At 38.9% G+C, this 19,422-nt stretch overlaps 1 protein-coding gene and 1 non-coding gene across 6 annotated transcripts in view; both read right to left on the bottom strand.

The window, feature by feature from the left end:
- Positions 1-19,422, bottom strand: part of N4BP2L1 (NEDD4 binding protein 2 like 1) — a 53,135-nt gene that overhangs the window by 32,398 nt on the left and 1,315 nt on the right. The gene's annotated exons all lie outside the window — the stretch shown is intronic.
- Positions 12,166-12,296, bottom strand: LOC116880751. The gene has a single exon (XR_004385265.1). It is a non-coding gene; the product is annotated as a small nucleolar RNA SNORA16B/SNORA16A family (small nucleolar RNA).

Consider the following 19,422-nt stretch of genomic DNA (forward strand, 5'->3'; position numbering starts at 1 on the left):
TTTTCTGCTTCTTAGCCAACTCCCCTCATATTTAAGACTCCTTATTATTATTATTTTTTAATCTGATAGCACGGAGAGGAATTTTCAAGAAAAAAACTTTAAATACACAGAAAAGGAAAAATAATATAACAAATATCTGTATACCTACCATCTGGAGCTATAATTGTTAACATTTTCTCATATTTGTTTTGTTGACTTAACATTCAACTAACATCCTGCCCTTAACTCTGGCATTCCCAACACCTTTACTATACTTCTCTTTTCCCTTTTCCACAGCACTTATCCCTTCTAACATATAATTTCTTTGTACTTTACATCTGCTTCCCTACCTCTGGTGTATGAGATCCATGAGGGCAGGATCTTTGTTTTGTTCACTTACTATTCTCAAGTACCTAGAAGACTGCCTAGAATATAGTAGACACTCAATAAATATTTGTTGAATGAATAAATGAAGGAAAAGTATATTTTTATATAAATCCATGTTTATATATAGACTTAGTCCATTCCTTTTAATCGCTATATGTAGTGCTCCATTATTAGCAAATATAGCTAATATTTATTAAGTGCTTACTATGTTCCAGCACTTTCCTAATGGCCTTCCATTTTTCATACAATGCTCAAATAGACCTATGAGATAAGTACTGTTAGTAACCCCTGTGATACAGATGAAGAAATTAAGACTCACTTCAGTTCTAATGACACACAGACCAAAAGTGAAGAGATAGAAAAAGATATTCCATGCCAATGGAAAAGAAAGTTGGAATAGCAATACTCATATCTGACAAAAAACAACTTTAAAACAAAGACTGGGGGCACATGGGTGGCTCAGTCTGTTGAGCATCCTACTTTGATTTCAGCTCAGGTCATGATCTCAGGTTCATGGGATCGAACCCCATGTTGGGCTCTGCACTCAGCACAGAGTCTGCTTGTCCCTCTTCCTCTGCTTCTCCCCTACCCCCACTCGTGCTTGTTCTCTCTCTTAAATAAATAAATAAAATCGTTAAACAAACAAAGACTATAACAAAGACAAAGACAAAGACACTATATACTGATAAAGGGGTCAATGCAAGAAGAGGATAGAACATTTATAAATATTTATGCACTCAACATAGGAGCACCTAAACAGATGAAGCAAATATTTATAGACAAAAAGGGGAATATTGGCAGTAATACAATAATACTGGGGACTTTAATATGCCACTTTCATCAATGAATAGATATTTTTGCAGAAAATCAATAAGGAAACATTGACTTTAAACAACACATTAGACCTAATGGGCTTAATATACAGAACGTTTCATCCAAAAACTGCAGAATATACATTCTCTTCAAGTGCACATGGAACACTGTTACCCATAAATTATATGTTAGGCCATAAAACAAGTCTCAATAAATTCAAGAAGACTTAAGTCATATCAAGCATCTTTTCTGATAACAATGGTATGAAGCTAGATATCAATTAAGAGAAAAAAACTGAAAAAAAATGCAAACATTTGAAGACTAAACAACAAGCTACTAAACAACCATTGTGTCAATGAACACATCAAAAAGAAAATAAAACAATAAATAATACTTTGAGACAAATTAAAACAGAAACACAGCTCTCCAAATCTATGGAGTATAGCAATAGCTGTTCTAAGAGGGATGTTCATAGTGATACACACCTACTTCAAGAAATAAGAAAATCCCAAATAACAATCTAACTTTTGGAGGAGACAAGATGGCGGGGAAGTAGGAGGAGGCGCCGTTTCAACCTGTACCCTAAAGTGAGCTGATTACCTACCAAAGAACTCTGATCACCCATGAAATCAGCCTGAGATTAAAATTATACATGTCTGGATCTCTACAGGGGCAGAAGACGCCAGTGGGCAGGTAAAGCGGAGTGGGAACGTCAGACTGATATCAGAAGATAAGCAATCTAACTTTTTAATTCTTTTTTTAAAAAGAACTAAAAAAGAAAAAAAAATAGGGCCCAAAGGTAGTAGAAGGAAGGAAATAATAAAGATCAGAGCAGAAATAAATGAAATAGAGACTAAAAAAAGGACAATAGAAAAGATCAATGAAACTAATAGCTAGGTTTTCTTTTTAAAGATAGACAAAAATCAATAAACTTCATGAAGAGAAAAAGACTTAACAAGGAAAAAAGAGACAGGACCCAAATAAATAAAATAAGAAACTAAAGAGAAGTTGCAACTGACATCACATAAATGCAAAGAATTATAAGAGACTACCACAAACAATTATATACCCACAAATTGGAAAACCTAGGAGAAATGGACAAATTCCTAGAAACACACAACCTTCCAAGACTGAATCATGAAAAAAATAGAAACTCAAAATAGACAAATTACAAGTAATGAAACTGAATCAGTAATTTTAAAACTCCCAAAAAACAAAAGTCCAGGACTAGAGAGCTTCACAGGTGAATTTTACTAAACATTTAAAGTAGAGTTCATCGCTATCCTTCTCAAACTATTCCAAAAAATTGAATTTTATGAGGCCAGCATTACCCTGATACTAAAATCAGACACAGACACCACAAAAGAAAGAAGATTTTGGGCCAATATCCTTGATGAACATAGATGCAAAGATCCTCAAAAAATGTTAGCAAACCAAATTCACCACTGTATTAAGAGGATCATACACCATGTTCAAATGAGATATATTCCAGGGATGTAAGGATGGTACACCATCTGCAAATCAATCAATGTGATACACCACATTAACAAAACAAAGGATAAAAATCACATGAACATTCTGTCATGAGCACTGGGTGTTATACTTAACTAATGAATCATTGAACACTACATCAAAAACTATGTACTATACAGTGGTGAACTGAACATAACAAAAAAATCATATGAATGTCTAAATAGTTGCAGAAAAAGCACTTGGCAAAAATCAACATCCATTTTTATCCTCCTGGCCACTAGACACCATAATAGGTAGCCTGTATGGACCAATCGAGGTCCTTTAGGTATTTGTCTGAGCAGCCCTCCTTAAAGTCCTAGCCATGAAGCCAAGAACTCAGCTGGAAGTATAAGCCTGGTATGTGGGTCCTGAAAGGAGATCATGTTGTGGGACTGTCCAGGCCCAAGGTGGGGTTGGGGGAGGTGGCAAGGAGAGCCTACAGCAGGAGTGGTGGCCCTTATCTCACTCCAGTGCTCACTCCAGTGATTGTCCTGGGTCATTCTTTCAACATTTATAATTAAAAACTTCCAACAAAACTCCCTGGTTTTGGAAGGAATGTACCTCAACATGATAAAAGCCACATATGACAAATCCATAGCTAACATCATGCTCAATGGTGTAAAACTAAAAGCTTTTCCTCTAGGATGAGGAACAAAATAAGGATGCCCACTCTTGCCATGTTTATGCAACATAGTACTGGAACCCCTAGCTATAGTAATCCAATAAGAAAAAGAAATAAAGGCTTGATTCAAATTGGTAAGGAAGAAGTAAAACTGTCACTATTTGCAGATGACTTGATGCTATACACAGAAAACTCTAAAGACCATCAAAAAAACTATTAGAACTAATAAATGAATTCAGTAAAGTTCCAGAATACAAAAGTAACATACAGAAATTGGTTGCATTTCTATATACTAATAATGATCAGAAAGAGAAATGAAGAAAACAATCTAATTTAAACTGCATCAAAATAAAATAAAATAAGAGAAAAGAAAAGACAAGACAAGAACTAGGGATAAATTTAACAGTAGTTTAAAGATCTGCTGTGAAAACTGCAAGATTTTATTGAAAAAAGCAATTGAGGACAACAAAAATAAATTGACAGATATAACATGATCATGGATTGGAAGAATTAATATTATCAAAATGTCTCTATTACCCAAAGCAATCTTCAGAGTCAATGCAATCCTCATCAAAATACCAACAGTATTTTTCACAAAACTAGAATAAATAATACCAAAATTTCTATGGAACAACAAAACACCCCAAATAGCCAAAGCAATCTTCAGAAAGAAAAGCAATCCTGGAGGTAATATGATCTTGGATTTCAAACTACACTACAAAGCTATAGTTATCAAGATAGTATAGTCGTGGCACAAAACAGACACATCAATGAAACAGAATAAAGAGCCCAGAAATAAACCTACATTTATATGGTCAATCTAGACAAAGGAGTCTAGATAAACAATGGGGAAAAGAGAGTCTTTTCAATAAATGGTGCTGGGAAAACTGGAAAGCCATATGTAAAAGAATGAAACTGGGCCACTTTTTTAAAAAACTGATATAATGCATATTTTTTTTTATTTTTTAAATTTCTTTTGTGTTCCAGAATTCATTGTTTATGCTCCATGCAATACATGCCCTCCTTAATACCCACCACCAAGCTCACCCAACCTCCCACCCCCCACCCCTCCAAAACCCTCAGTTTGTTTCTCAGAGTCCACAGTCTCCCATGGTTCATCTCCCCCTCCAATTTCCCCCAACTCACTTCTCTCCATCTCCTCACGTCCTCCATGTTATTCCTTATGCTCCCCAAGTAAGTGAAACCATATGATAATTGACTCTCTCTGCTTGACTTATTTCACTCAGCATAATCTCTTCCAGTCCCGTCCATGTTGATACAAAAGTTGGATATTCATCTCTCCTGATGGAGGCATAATACTCCATAGTATATGTGGACCATATCTTCCTTATCCATTTGTCTGCTCAAGGGCATCTTGGTTCTTTCCACAGTTTGGTGACTGTGGCCATTGCTGCTATGAATATTGGGGTACAGATGGCCCTTCTTTTCACTACATCTGTATCTTTGGGGTAAATACCCAGTAGTGCAATTGCAGGGTCATAGGGAAGCTCTATTTTTAATTTCTTAAGGAATCTCCACACTGTTTTCCAAAGTGGCTGCACCAACTTGCACTCCCACCAACAGTGTAAGAGGGTTCCCCTTTCTCCACATCCTCACCAACACATGTTGTTTACTGTCTTGTTAATTTTGGCCATTCTAACTGTCCCCTAAAGTGAACTGATTATCTTACCAAAACACTCTGAACACCCATGGAATCAGCCCGAGAGGTAGGATTATACACTTCTGGATCTTTACTGGGGCAGAAGACACCAATAGGTAAAGCAGAGTGGGAACGTCAGACTGGGCCACTTTCTTACACCATACACAAAATGAACTCAAAATAGATTAAAGACCTGATTGTAACACTGAAACCATAAAACTCCTAAAAGAAAATAATAGATAGTGAGCTCTTTGATATCACTCCTAGTAATATTTTTTTGGACCAGTCTCTTTACACAAGAGTAACAAAAGCTAGAACAAACAAAAGGAATGACATCAAACTAAAAAGCTTTTGCACAATGAAGGAAACCATAAACAAAATATGAAGGCAACCTACTGAATGGGAGGTTATTTGCAAGCCATACATCTAGTAAAGGATTAATATTCAAAATATGTAATATAAATTCAATTTAATATAAAAATACAATTTAAGGGGCGCCTAGGTGGCTCAGTGGGTTAAAGCCTCTGCCTTTGGCTCAGGTCATGATCCCAGGGTCCTGGGATCGAGCCCCGCATCGGGCTCTCTGCTCAGCGGGGAGCCTGCTTCACTTCCTCTCTCTGCCTGCCTCTCTGCCTGTCAAATAAATAAATGAAATCTTTTTAAAAAAATACGATTTAATATAAATACACAATTTAATATAAAAAATCCAATTTAAAAATAGGCAGAAGGGGGAAGGAGCAAGATGACAGAAGAGTAGGAGACCTAAGTATCATCAAGTCCCAGGAGTTCTGCTAAATAGTTATCAAACTATTCCGAACACCTACAAACTCAACAGGAGATCAAAGAGAAGAGCAGCAACTCTACAAACAGAAAAGTGACCACTTTCTGGAAGGAGGACGTGAGAGAAGTGAATCCAAGGCAATATATGGGAAGAGAGACTGTGGGGGGAGGGGCCAGCTCCCAGAAAGCAGTAGAGCCACGAAGCACAAAATAGGAACTTTTAGAAGTCTGCTCCAATGAGGGAGGTAGCTCCAGAGGCTAAGAGGGAGGTGGAGCCCTAGTGGGGACAGTGTGATCTCAGGACCCGCGGGGTCACATAAAGACCTGGGATGCCTGAATGTGGCAGAGCTGCCAGGTATCAGAGCAGGAAAGTTGGCAGCAGAGACTGAGCCTAGGAGTAGGCTCTCAGCTTGGGGTTACCTTAAACCATGATCTGAGGCACTTCTCCTCAAGCAGGGACCTCGCAAGTGGCAGATCCAGGGAAACTCCCTCCTTCATCCTCCGGGAGAAGCAGCACGACAGCATGCTGCAGGAATCTGCTGGGTTTGGAGACTTCAAATGGGGCCATTTGACGGAGATAGAAATGCTCCATCACAGGCTGGGTGAACTCAGAGCGCTGCCAGAGACCAGAGAGATGGGAGGGATTCACTGCTTTTCTCTGAGGGCACACTGAGGAGTGGGGTCCTGAGCTCTCAGCTCCTCTGGGGCCAGAGACTGGGAGGCTGCCATTTTCATTCTCGTCCTTCAAAGCAGTATGGAAAGCGTTCAGGGAACAAAAGCTACCAAACATGAACCCAAACAGATTACTTAGCCTGGCCCCTGGCAAGGGTAGTGCAATTCCCCCGCAGGCAAAGACATTTGAGAATCACTGCAATGGGCCCCTCCCCAAGAAGATCAGCAAGATCATCCACCCAAGACCAAGCTCACCAATCAGTGAGAACTGCAAAACTTCAGAGCTACAAGAATACAGCACATAGAATTTGTGGCTTTTTCCCCATGATTCTTTAGTCTTTCAAAGTTAAATTTTTTAAATTTTATTTTTAATCTATTTTTTAATTTTTCTTCTTTCCTATTTTAACTTTATTTTTAACTATTTTAACTTATCAATACCTTTTTAAAGATCTTTTTTCCTTTTCATTGTTATAGTCATATTCTATCCCTTCATTGTATTTAACCTTATTTTTTGTATACATACTGGATTTTCTTTCTTTAAAATTTTGGGATATAGTTTCTTCTAACAGACCAAATATACCCTAAACCTAGCACATGACTTTGTTCTAGTCTCCAGCCTTATCACATTCTTTCCTTTTTTTTTAAGCAACTTATCACTTCCTTTTTTAGAATCCTTTTTAATTTTCATCTTTACAATCATATTCCATCCCTTCATCTTGTTTACCCTTATTTTGTATACATATGTTTTTCTTTCTTTAAAATTTTGGGAGGCAGTTTCTTCTAAAAGACCAAAATACACCCAAAACCAAGTGTGTGACCCATTATATTCACCAGTCTAACATATATAATTTTTCCCCCTCCTTCCTTCCCTGGTTTTGGGTCTCCTCCAGTTTGGTTAGTGTATGTTTTCCTGGGGTCGTTGCTATCCTTTTAGTATTTTGTTCTCTCATTCATCTATTCTTATCTGGATAAAATGACAAGACGGAAAAACTCACCTCAATTAAAAAAAAAAAGTAAGCGGCAGTACCAATATCTAGGGACCTAATTAATATGGACATTAGTAAGATGTCAGAACTAGAGTTCAGAATGATGATTATCAAGGTGCTAGCTGGGCTCAAAAAAAGCATGGAGGATACTAGAGAATCACTTTCTGGAGAAATAAAATCCCTTTCTGGAGAAATAAAAGAACTAAAACTAACCAAGTTGGAATAAAAAAAAGCTATTAATGAGGTGCAATAAAAAGTGGAGGCTCTTACTGCTGGGATAAATGAGGCAGAAGAGAGAATTAGTGATATAGAAGACCAAATGATGGAGAATAAAGAAGCTGAGAAAAAGAGAGACAACTACTGGACCACAAGGGGAGAATTTGAGAGATAAGTGATACCATAAGTTGAAGCAATATTAGAATAATTGGGATCCCAGAAGAAGAAAGAGAGAGAGGGGTAGAAGGTATATTGGAGAAAATTATAGCAGAGAATTTCCCTAATTTGGAGAAGGGAATAAGCATCAAAATCCAGGAGGCACAGAGAACCACCTCCCCGGCCCCAGTCAAAATCAATAAAAATAGATCCACCACCATCTAATAGTAAAAATTCCAAGTCTCAATGACAAAGACAAAATCTTGAAAGCAGCTCAGGACAAGAGGTCTGTAACCTACAAAGGTAGAAACATTAGCTTGGTAGCAGACCTATCCACAGAGACCTGGCAGTCCAGAAAGGACTGGCATGATATATTCAGAGCACTAAATGAGAAAAATGTGCAGCCAAGAATACTATATCCAGCTAGGCTGTCATTGAAAATAGAAGGAGAGATAAAAAGCTTCCAGGACAAACAAAATCTAAAAGAATTTGCAAACGCCAAACCAGACCTACAGGAAATATTGAAAGGGATCCTCTAAGCAAAGAGAGAGCCTAAAAGTAACATGGACCAGGAAGGAACAGAGACAATATACAGTAACAGTCACCTTACAGGCAATACAGTAGCACTAAATTCATATCTTTCAATAGCTACCCTGAATGTAGATGGGCTAAATGCCCCCATCAGAAACATAGGGCATCAGATTGGATTAAAAAAAAACAAGACCCATCAATATGCTGTCTGCAAGAGACTCATTTGAGACACAAAGACACCTCCAGACTTAAAGTGAGGGGGTGGAAAACAATTTACCATTAATAAAAGAAAGAACAAGAATCATATGATACTCTCAATAGATGCTAAAAAAGCATTTGACAAATTACAGCTTCCTTTCTTGATCAAAACTCTTCATAGTGTAAGGACAGAGAGTACATACCTCAATATCATAAAAGCCATCTATGAAAAACCCACAGCAAATATCATTCTCAATGGGGAAAAACTGAGGGCTTTTCCCCTAAGGTCAGGAACATGGCAGAGATGTCATAATCATCAAGACAGTATGGTATTGGCACAAAAAACAGACCCATAGATCAGTGGAACAGAATAGAAAGCCCAGAAATGGACCCTCAACTCTATGGTCAATTAATCTTCCACAAAGCAGGAAGGAATGTCCAATGGAAAAAAGTCTCTTCAACAAATGGTGTTGGGAAAATAGGACAGGCACATGCAGAAGACTGAAACTGGACCATTTCCTTACACCACACAGAAAAATAGACTCAAAATGGATGAAACAGGAGTTTGAAACAGGAATCCATCAAAATCCTTGAGGAGAACACAAGCAGTAACCTCTTCAACCTCAGCCACAGCAACTTCTTCCTAGAAACATAGCCCAAGGCAAGGGAAGTAAGGGCAAAAATGAACTATTGGGACTTCATCAAGATCAAAAGTTTTTGCACAGCAAAGGAAACAGTCAACAAAACCAAAAGACAACCAATAGAATGGGAGAAGATATTTGTAAATGACATTATCAGATAAAGGGCTAGTATCCAAAATCTATAAAGAACTTATCAAACTCAACACCCAAAGAACAAATAAACCAATCAAGAAATTGGCAGAAGACATGAACAGACATTTCTGCAAAGAAGACATCCAAATGGCCAACAGGCATATGAAAAAGTGCTCCACATCACTCGGCATCAAGGAAATACAAATCAAAACTACAGTGAGATACCACCTCACACCAGTCAGAATGGCTAAAATTAACAAGTCAGGAAATGACAGGTGTTGGAAAAGATGTGGGGAAAGGGGAACCCTCCTACACTCTTGGTGGGAATGCAAGCTGGTGCAGCTACCCTAGAAAACAGCATGGAACTTTCTCAAAAAGTTTAAAATAGAGCTACCCCACAACCCAGCAATTGTACTACTGGGAATTTACCCTAAAGATACAAATGTAGTGATCCGAAGGGGCATGTGCACTGAATGTTTATAGCAGCAATGTCCACAACAGCTAACCTGTGGAAAGAACCTAGATGTCCATCAACAGATGAATGGATAAAGAAGATGTGGTATATATATATATATATATATATATACAACGTTATACTGTGCAACCAACAAAAAAAAAAAACCACAAAATCTTGCCATTTGCAATGACATGGGTGGAACTAGAGGGTATTAAACTAAGCAAAATAAGTCAATCAGAGAAAGACAATTATCATATGATCTCTCTGATATGAGGAATTTGAGAGGCAGGGTGGGTGGTTGTGGGAGGTAGGGAGGGAAAAAATGAAACAAGATGGGAACAGGGAGGGAGACAAACCATAAGATACTCTCAATCTCAGGAAACAAACTGAGGGTTGCTGGGTGGTGGGAGGGGAAGGATAGGGTGGCTGGGTTATGGACATTGGGGAGGGTATGTGTTATGGTGAGTGCTGTGAATTGTGTAAGACTGATGATTCACAGACCTATACACCTAAAGCAAATAATACATTGTAGGTTAAATAAATAAATACCAAAAAATTAAAAATAAAAAATAAAAATAGGCATAAGACATGAAAAGACATTTCTCCAAAGAAGACATGTGGATGGTCAACAGTCATATGAAAAGATGCTCAATCACTAATCATCAGGGACATGCAAATCAAAACCACAATGAGGTATCACCTCACACCAGGCAGATTGGCCATTATCAAAAAGATAAGAAATAACAAGAGTTGGTAAGGATGTGGATAAAAGGACGCTCATACACTGCTGGTGGGAATGTAAATGGGTATAGCCACTATGAAAAAATGTGTGGAAGTTCCTCAAAAAATATTAAAAATAGAACTACCATATGACCCAGGCATTCCACATCTGAGTATTTATCTGAAGAAAACAAAACACCAATGTGAAGAGCTCTGTGCACCCCTGTGTTCCCTGCAGCATTATTTACAATAGCCCAGGTATAAAAGCAACCTAAATGTCCCTCCATAGATGAATGGATAATGCAGATGTGGTGCATATATGAAATATGACTTGGCCATAAAAAGAATAAAATCTTGCCATTTGTGACAACATGGGTGGACTGGAGGGTATTACGCCAAGTGAGATATGTCAGACAGGGGAAGACAAACACAATATGATTTCACTTATACATGGAACCTAAAAACAAAACAAATGTTATATGCCAATGACATCTCATTAAAGCTAGAAAAAAAAACAAAGACCCATGAGTGGTACAGCTGGATTAAATCCTATCTTCCGGTCCCAGAGCTGCACACTATAAAATAAACAAACCGCATTTATTTATCCTTTTCTCTAGTGACATTTAGTTTGTTTGCAATTTTCCCTACCATGAACAAGTTTTAGTGAACATCACAGATAGACACAGTGATGTGAATGTCCCTGTGCCTATCTGCCTTTGCATATGTGGAACAGTTCCTGAAGGTATATACATCATGTAGAATAGCCATGGAATGAGTCCTTTTCTGTTTGTTTTTTGAAAGTACAGAGCGACACAGATGTTATTTAAAATTTTCTTCTTCCCTTCAGAAAATTTTTTTCTCTGATAGAATTTATGTTCCATGAAGGCAGGAATTTTGTCTGTTTTGTTCACAGCGCTTTTCTAGGCAAACAGAAGAATGTCAAGCACATGAGAGATACTCAATAAGTACCTGCTGAAAATGTGAATGGTTCTTGAATATTAGGCTCTGTTGCCTTAATTATGCAAACACTTTTTATACAACCCCAAACTGTGTGAGGAGAATTTCTAGTTACTCATCTTTGTACATTCAGAATTTTACCCAAGCCTTGGATTTACCCCCCAAAAGGCATTAGAAGAGAGGATTCTTCTTGGAGGTTATGGTATTGGTATGTTATTGGTATTCTCCTCAAGGACTTTAAAAATTGGGGGGTTAGGAACAAGTTCTATGACCCAACAGCTTGAAGAGAATGGGGTGGGAGCCACAGCTGTAAACGATGTGGGACAGTCTCCCCTGAGTCCTGGTGTGGTTTGGCCTTCTGGGTGCTACCAAACACCATGCCAAGACTGAGCCTTGCCCTTAAGGAGTTGAAGCTCAACCACTGTCAGCCCCATGGACACTACCAAGCCACAGTGGCTAAGGAGACTCCAGTCTGTCCTACTGCTCACTCTTGCCCTTACCCTCTGTGCCTCTGAAGTAGGGCATGTTTATGAGATCCAAAACTAGACTCTCAGAGAATCCCCTAGTCGTGTGGTCCCACTCCACTTTACCTAGAGCAACTTCCTTTCTCTTGCATGTGAATAGCTCCCTTCCATAGAATCTAGCAAGGGTGCTGGATTCCCCCATGTTTCTATTGCAGGTGAATTCAGCCATGCTCAGGAAAGGAGGAATCCGAAGCGCACCTACTGGAGGATTAACTTGTTTTTAGCTGTGTCTTCCCAAAATGTCATAAATCAGTTACAGACAAGGGGACAGTAGTTGAACAGGAAAACTGTCACTTGAGGCTCTTTCTTGACTGCTGCTTCTATGTGAAAGCAGCTGCATCTTTGATTCTAATTTTTTTAACCTCTTTTTAGTGTAACTGCCGATGGTGGAGATGGCACATCCAGTATCTTCATGTGTAAAACACGGGAATGGTTCTCTTGTGCACAGATGGAAGAGGACTTTGGAGGGAATGGCTGGACCCCTTTTTTTCTCTCGTCTATTTTCTACAGCCCGTTCATTCTTTCACAACTCACATTATGTGAATAACCTCCTTTTCAATTTTGTGCTTTACTCAAGACCCATGTTGATAACTGAGCTGACAACTTTTAGGAAGCCTCTGGAATTAACAGATCCATCAAATATTTAGTGATTTAGGCCTACGAGGTGCCAGACCTTCTCTCAGAAGCTGAAGAGAAAATATTTCCTGATCTCATGGAGCTTACAACACATCTCAATTCACAAAGCTTACCTCCCTGTGAAAGAAGTAGATAATAAATAAGTAAACATATGTCAGATGGTGATAATGTGGGAGAAAAGAAAGTCAAAGTACAGGGCAAAGAGTGTTGGAGAGATGCTACTTTAGGGAGCAGAGAAAGCCCCTCTCAGACTCTCTTCTTCATCACATCCTTAGAAAACGTGGAAAAAGAACATTGAAATATCCTAGTTATACAATCATACCTCAACAAGATTCCCAAGTAACTGTGAAAAGTGGGTGTAGGTGTATTTGTTCATGAACATCCCTAGTAAGGTAAGACCACTTTGTGTATTATGAAATCTGGACTCTCAGAATCAAATGTGTGATTCTCTGATCCTAATGTCTTCACTTATAAAATGAAGTCACCTATATCGTAGGGCTATTGTAAAGTTCCAATAAGCCAGCATATACAAATTGCCAGGCATACAGTTAGCACTTAATAAATGTGGGCTTTCTTTCTTTTCTCCCTTCCCCTTTCTCAGGCTCTTACTTTGATAAAAACCTTGATAAAATAGCCTTCTCCCCAAGCCATACACATGAGGCAACAGAGAGCCTTATGAAGGAAAAATTAGAAATTAGATCAGTTTTTCTTTATCATACTATTTCCTCAATCCATAGAGCCTAGATGTCTTTAGATAATTTGGAGTGAAAACAATTTCTTATTGGGTTCCTCTAGAGTCTGAATGGGCCTAGAATGGTGCCATCATATAGAAAAGAGTTTACTGAAATGCCACGAGGGAACAAAGACACTAGATTGAATTACAAATATCCTATCATATGAGTAGATGAGGAAGCGGCATGAGACCCTCCAGAGCTGGGTGTTGACAACATCTCTCTTGAACACAACATAGGATAAATATGAATACTTTTAAAAAATCGAAATCATTACCTCCCATTGTCCCCAGTGGTACCACATTCATAAAGAAAATAAATTCCCGGGTATTTTTTTTATAGCAGAAGAAACATATCGTGAATACTAACAAATAATAAAATATGGCTTTCTTATCCTAACAGTTGAAATCCAGGTAAACTTCGCCCTTTTAATGGGCCACGTAAGTGGTTGGGTTTGTTGTTGTTGTTGTTGTTGTATTTAAACAACAGATCAAAACCAACCTCTATTATTCTTTCACGAAGTCACTCCCAGTAGCCTCTTCCTTTGGTGTAGAAGTAAATGCTCTGGACTAGAAATACGAAGTCATCCCTATGATCTTGATCAAGATGTCTCACTTCTCAGAGCTCAGTGTCCTGGGCTTGGACTACATTAACTCTCTGGAAAATTCTTGGGCATGTCCTGAGATTTTCCTATGAAAACATTTTTCCCCTTTCGTTTCTTCCTCTATTTCTATGCCTTCTCTAATCATAAACCACACCTGCTATATGATATTGCTCCAACTCAGCAGGGTTCTCTCCCACTATCCCACTGGCTCCAGAACCATGGCAGTGGTGAATCCCTTTCATAGTTGGGCAGACTTTCCAGCAAGTAATTACAAACACACGCTGCACTGTGTCTTCTCTCTGTGAAACATTTATTGCATTTATAGTCCTTATTCATCCCAACCTCCGGGAAGAGGTATTGTAAGGACTCTCAGCAATGGAGAGAGATTTAAAATCCACCTTGGGAAAATCATTGAAAATATAAAAGGCTAGTAGTTTCTCCAAGTAGACATAAGTGAATGAAGATCTGATAGGTCAGCTGATACTTTATTTTTATATACACAGACTTGGAATACTGCAAATTTTCTATTTTGACCTTGCTTTTATGTACAAGCGCCCTGGGCTCATCAATAAAAACACCATGGTCCAAGCCTGCTCGCTAGGGGTGCTGTGGAGCCCAGGACGCTTTGGGGTCTAACTACTCACTACTTAGCTAACCTAACTGATCCCTTCTTCTCAATTGTTTCCCACATTTCACTGTGTTTGCTTGTAAAGTATACCTTCATCCTCACCTTTTCTGATCATCACATCAGGAAAGCATCCTGTCACTTCCTTGGAAAGCTCTAGTGCTTCTAGATGGAAAGGTACTTCTCTTGAAGGAAAAGTTCATGTTACGTGGAGACATGAACAAAAGAAAAGACAACTGTCAGCAAGCATCCTTTGAGCCTAATGGAATCCATGTTACAAACCATTTGCGATGGTGCCAAAAGGAACTGACTGGAACATCAGAAAGGATGCAACATGTGCTACTAGGGCATGGGTCTCAAACTTTGCTTTGACTGATATTTAAAGATTCAAAGAAATTCCAGAGAACTGACATAAAGTTGACAACATTTTTCATATATGGCCTTAAAAACAAAAGGAAACACTACTCTCTTTCTATTGCCATTTCATTTCATTTCATTTCATTTCAAATGGACAATATCATGGTATAGCCATGTCGTGGAATATATTATTCAGCTATAAAAAGTAATGAGGCTCTGAGATATATATATCAGATATATCAGGCACAAGAAGACAAATATTGTATGATTCCACTTATGTGCGGTATCTAGGGTGGTAAAATACATGATGATGGAAAGTGGATCAGAGGTTACCAGGGACTGAGGAGAAGGGAGGATGGGGAATTATTGCTTCAAGGGTAGAATTTCTTGAACTAGATACTGGTGATGGCTGCACATCATTTAATTAATGCCACTGAATTGTATACTTAAAAAATGGTTAAAATGGCCCCCAAAAGGGACATTTTCACAGACACACACACACACACACACACACTGCAAAGCACAGAGGTAAACAGATGGTCCACAGAAGCTTTCACTGATGTAAGAAGAAAGGACAGATCCAGATCCAGGTGATTTTGTCAGTTTAGCTGTAGAAACAGGTACTTCTGGATCATCTGCTGAGAGTGAAAGTCTTGGGATTGGAATCCTACTTCTTCGATCAACTCGGTACTTCTTTGTGCAGGTTTTGGTGTTCCCCATGATCTGGCTCTGAGTTAACCTAATCAACACATTCACTAATTTGAACCATTCACTTCAGTTAAGCCATTCTCTTCACTAGCTGAGGAGACCATCCAGCTGTCTCCCATCTCCATCTCCCTATTCATGTTGCTAACTCTTTCCTTTGCTCAGCCACATCCTCCCTGTCTTCAAGGTCAGCTCAGGAACCATTTTCACACGGAAGAGACTATCTCTCATCCATAGTTTTCCTATCTCCCTAATCATCCTAAGTGACTTCCCTGGCCTTGAACATCAATAGCATATAAAATGCTCTTCCCCATTATAGCTTACTTACCCACAGCAGTGTATGGATTATTGTTTCTCATTTGCTAGTCTTTTGTAGGCTCCCTTAATCTTATTTGCCAAGCAATTATTAATGGTCTTTTAAGTACCCAGCAAATACTATTATTGTTGATTAGCGAATAATAATTAACAATAGTTGGTATTTAGGGAGGCCAAGCATTCCACCCTGATTTCACACATACAGTTATGGAATCATTGTTTACCAGTCTCCTAAATCCCCACAACAAACTTATTAGTGAAATGTTAGCTCCATTTTAATGAAAAAGAACCGAGGTGTCGAAGAATCAAGAGGTCCATGCAAGCGTGTATGCTAATTAATAAATAATTAATATATTTAATAATAAAATAATTAAAATCAATCTTGTATATTAAAAAATTTCCTAATATATGTCCAACTGAGAATAAACCTAGGAAAAACACTTTTTATATAGAAAATGACACATTTATTTTGTTATTTAATAAATGTTTGGTCACACAACCTGAGTCTATTTAGCCAAGTTATTTTCCAAAACTATTTTCAACCTTTTTTTTTTTTTTTGAAGATTTTATTTATTTACTTGAGAGAGGGAGAGAGATCATGAGCAGGGAGAGAACCAGAGGGAGAAGCAGACTCCCCGCTGAGCAGAAAGCCCAATGGAGGGCTCGATGTGGGGCTTGAACCCAGAACTCTGGAATCATGACCTGAGCTAAAGATGGATGCTTAACCGACTGAGCCACTCAGGAACCCCTATTTTCAACTTTAAAAAGTTAAAAATTAATACATTTTTGTTATAGAAAAATAAGAAAGTAAGGCAGGGAGGAAAGTCTATAATCCCACTATCTAAAGTCAACAACTAGTAACATATCTTTTCACACATTGTCTATGATTATATGTAGACCCCCCCTTTCTTTGAATAGAAAATGGAATTTTTGTATAGATAGATAGATAGCTTCGTTAATAGGATTTTTAACTTAATGGGGGGATGAATATATTTGCATGTCAAATACACCTATGTTCCCATTAATGACTGAATGACTTATAAGCTAATCCTCTATTTTTGTATGTTTCCATTGGCTCCTATTTTTTCTAGCATATAAAAAAGCTCTGTGATGAACAAATCTCCATCTTCATGCACTTGTCCAACTATTGCCTTAGGATGAATTCCTGGAAGTAGGACTTACAGGTCATTGATAAGAAACTATTTTTGAAAAAAAAAAATTATGAATTAGAGGTGATAAAACAGATTTAGGTGCACGCTAAGTTTCCAGTACTCTGTCGTACTCAAAATTTTTTTAACCAGATAAAACTGTTTTTTAAATGTCTGAAGAATTTAAATAGATGGTTTCAACATCTCAGCCCCTTCAAACTATATAAATATATAGATGACAAGCACAGAAATCTAACATTGATTTGGAAGACAAGACATATCCTAATTTCAACAACACTTTTATTATTTCTTTAATCAGATGAGAAAAGCAGGGAAAAAAAGAGGAACCCACATTTGTAAAAACGATCTTCTCCGATTTTTAAAAACTTGTTTTTATTTTTCTGATTTAAAAAATTACACATTAGAAAATTTGGAAAATACAGAGAATAAAGAAAATACGAATTTCCCAGAATCCAACAATACAAGAGATAGCCTTACAGTTTCACTACTTTCTCCACATGCACATTTTTTAAACAATTTGCCGTTCTCCTTCTCTCCCCCACCGGACCCACCAGAAAGGAGGGGAAAGCAGGTCCTTGAGGTCCGCCACACCATTTCATCCTCACCGAAGGCTTCCTCCTTGCTGAGCTGTGGCCTGTTTGCCTTCTTACTTCCCAGATTGCTACACAAAAGCAAAAGCCACCCGTCTACCCTCCCACAACAGGGCCAATGATCCTCTGCCTCCAGAACTCCGAACTGGAGAACCGGAGAACAACAAAGTTAACTTCCAGCCGCCTGCTGCATTTCAGAGCCAGGTTTCTCCCCGGTAACACCTTGAAGATTTATCTCAGCTGATCAACATCTGAAGCGGCAACTAACACCTTATAAGATGTATACAGCACTTTAAAGTTTAGCAAGTTCTCTCACATTTTAACATCTGCGAGTCTTCTGAAATGGACAAAGCAGATATCCCTGTGTATCAGAAAAGGAAACCAAGGTGCAGAGGAGCTGAGTAAAGGTCATAGATAGTGAATGGCAGAGCTTGGACTTGAAGCCATAAATTGACTCCAAGGTCAGAGCTCGTTGCCTAGCCATTGTTAACTAACCATTCTTCAGACTGACAACTAGAAATTAAGAGCCAGAAGGATCTTCAATAAATCACCTAATCTAATCCCTTCTTAGTAGTTACATGTAAGGAAAAGAAGTCCCAGAGAAGCTAGGTGATTGCCGAAATTCACCAGCTTTCATGATGAAGAGGATCTAAAGGCCCAATCTTCAGACTCCCCGGCCAGTGCTCACGCCAGTCGTCCCTAGAGAGATGTTCTTTAATAAGCTGGTCTCTCATCCGGAGTCTTCTGGTTAGCCAAATGTCAACCAGGAATTAAAATCCTAAAAGTGTAGAATGTTAGAGCCAGAAGGGACCTTGAAGACCACCCCAGGCAACCCATTCACTTCACAGATGAGGAATCTAAGATCCAAATCCCATGGCTTTTGATGTTCAGTTCTATGCACTTCCCTTCCACTCAACCTATCACTTCCCTTCTGAGTAGTTAAAAACAAAATCTGGCCAAAGATTTTACTTCCTTCTTTGACACTCAGCGTGCCACAGGCCACAGATCCGCAAAATCAAAGTGAAACTAAACAGGACTTGAACTCAGAAGATACTTCATTTGCAACATATGTACCCACCATGACTGTTATCACAAAATATCCGAGTTCTGCTGGGGTCTGAGCAGGCTCCCCCACTCTCCGCCCTCCACCCCCCAACCAGAGAAAAGACCTACTGAAATCCCTGCGTCCTAGGAGAGGTTACCTATGACCCTTTGGAAGTCACCATCCCTTTAATCTGCGAAAATGTAGCAATACTGTTTCGCTAAAGGCTTTCACTCCACAAATAAGCCAGGAATCCGAATTAAAACTGGCAGCACATCACCAGAGCTGTCACAGTTCGCTGACCCCAATGGACTCAGACCCTGCTCCCACCATCTTTGTATTAACCCCCCCCTCCCAAATCAGCTCCTCAACGCCTGCTAACCCTGACTCTGCAGCAGCTCCACGGTTCTACGGCTAGCTTACTTCTCTAATGAGATGGAAAGCTCTTTGAGGGCAAGAGGCTACTTCTACCGGCCCTAGCTTCAAGAAACTTGAAGGATAAACCAAACCATGTGTAAAACCAAGCGCGGTCACAGAGGTGTAAACAGGAAGCCAAGGAGCGCAGAAGACGTGCGTCTACGGCTGGGGAGGAGGGCAGCTGCTGGGTAAGGGAACAGATCCGCGTCTTAAAGGGCTAGTGGGATCAGTCGGGCAAAGGTAGGCGGAAGGCAAAGCCAGGCAGGCGGGCCAGAGTCAGCACAAGCA

The sequence above is a fragment of the Lontra canadensis genome, unplaced genomic scaffold (assembly GCF_010015895.1).
Source record: "Lontra canadensis isolate GAN:19392208 unplaced genomic scaffold, GSC_riverotter_1.0 scaffold67, whole genome shotgun sequence".
NCBI classification, from domain to species: Eukaryota; Metazoa; Chordata; class Mammalia; order Carnivora; family Mustelidae; genus Lontra; species Lontra canadensis.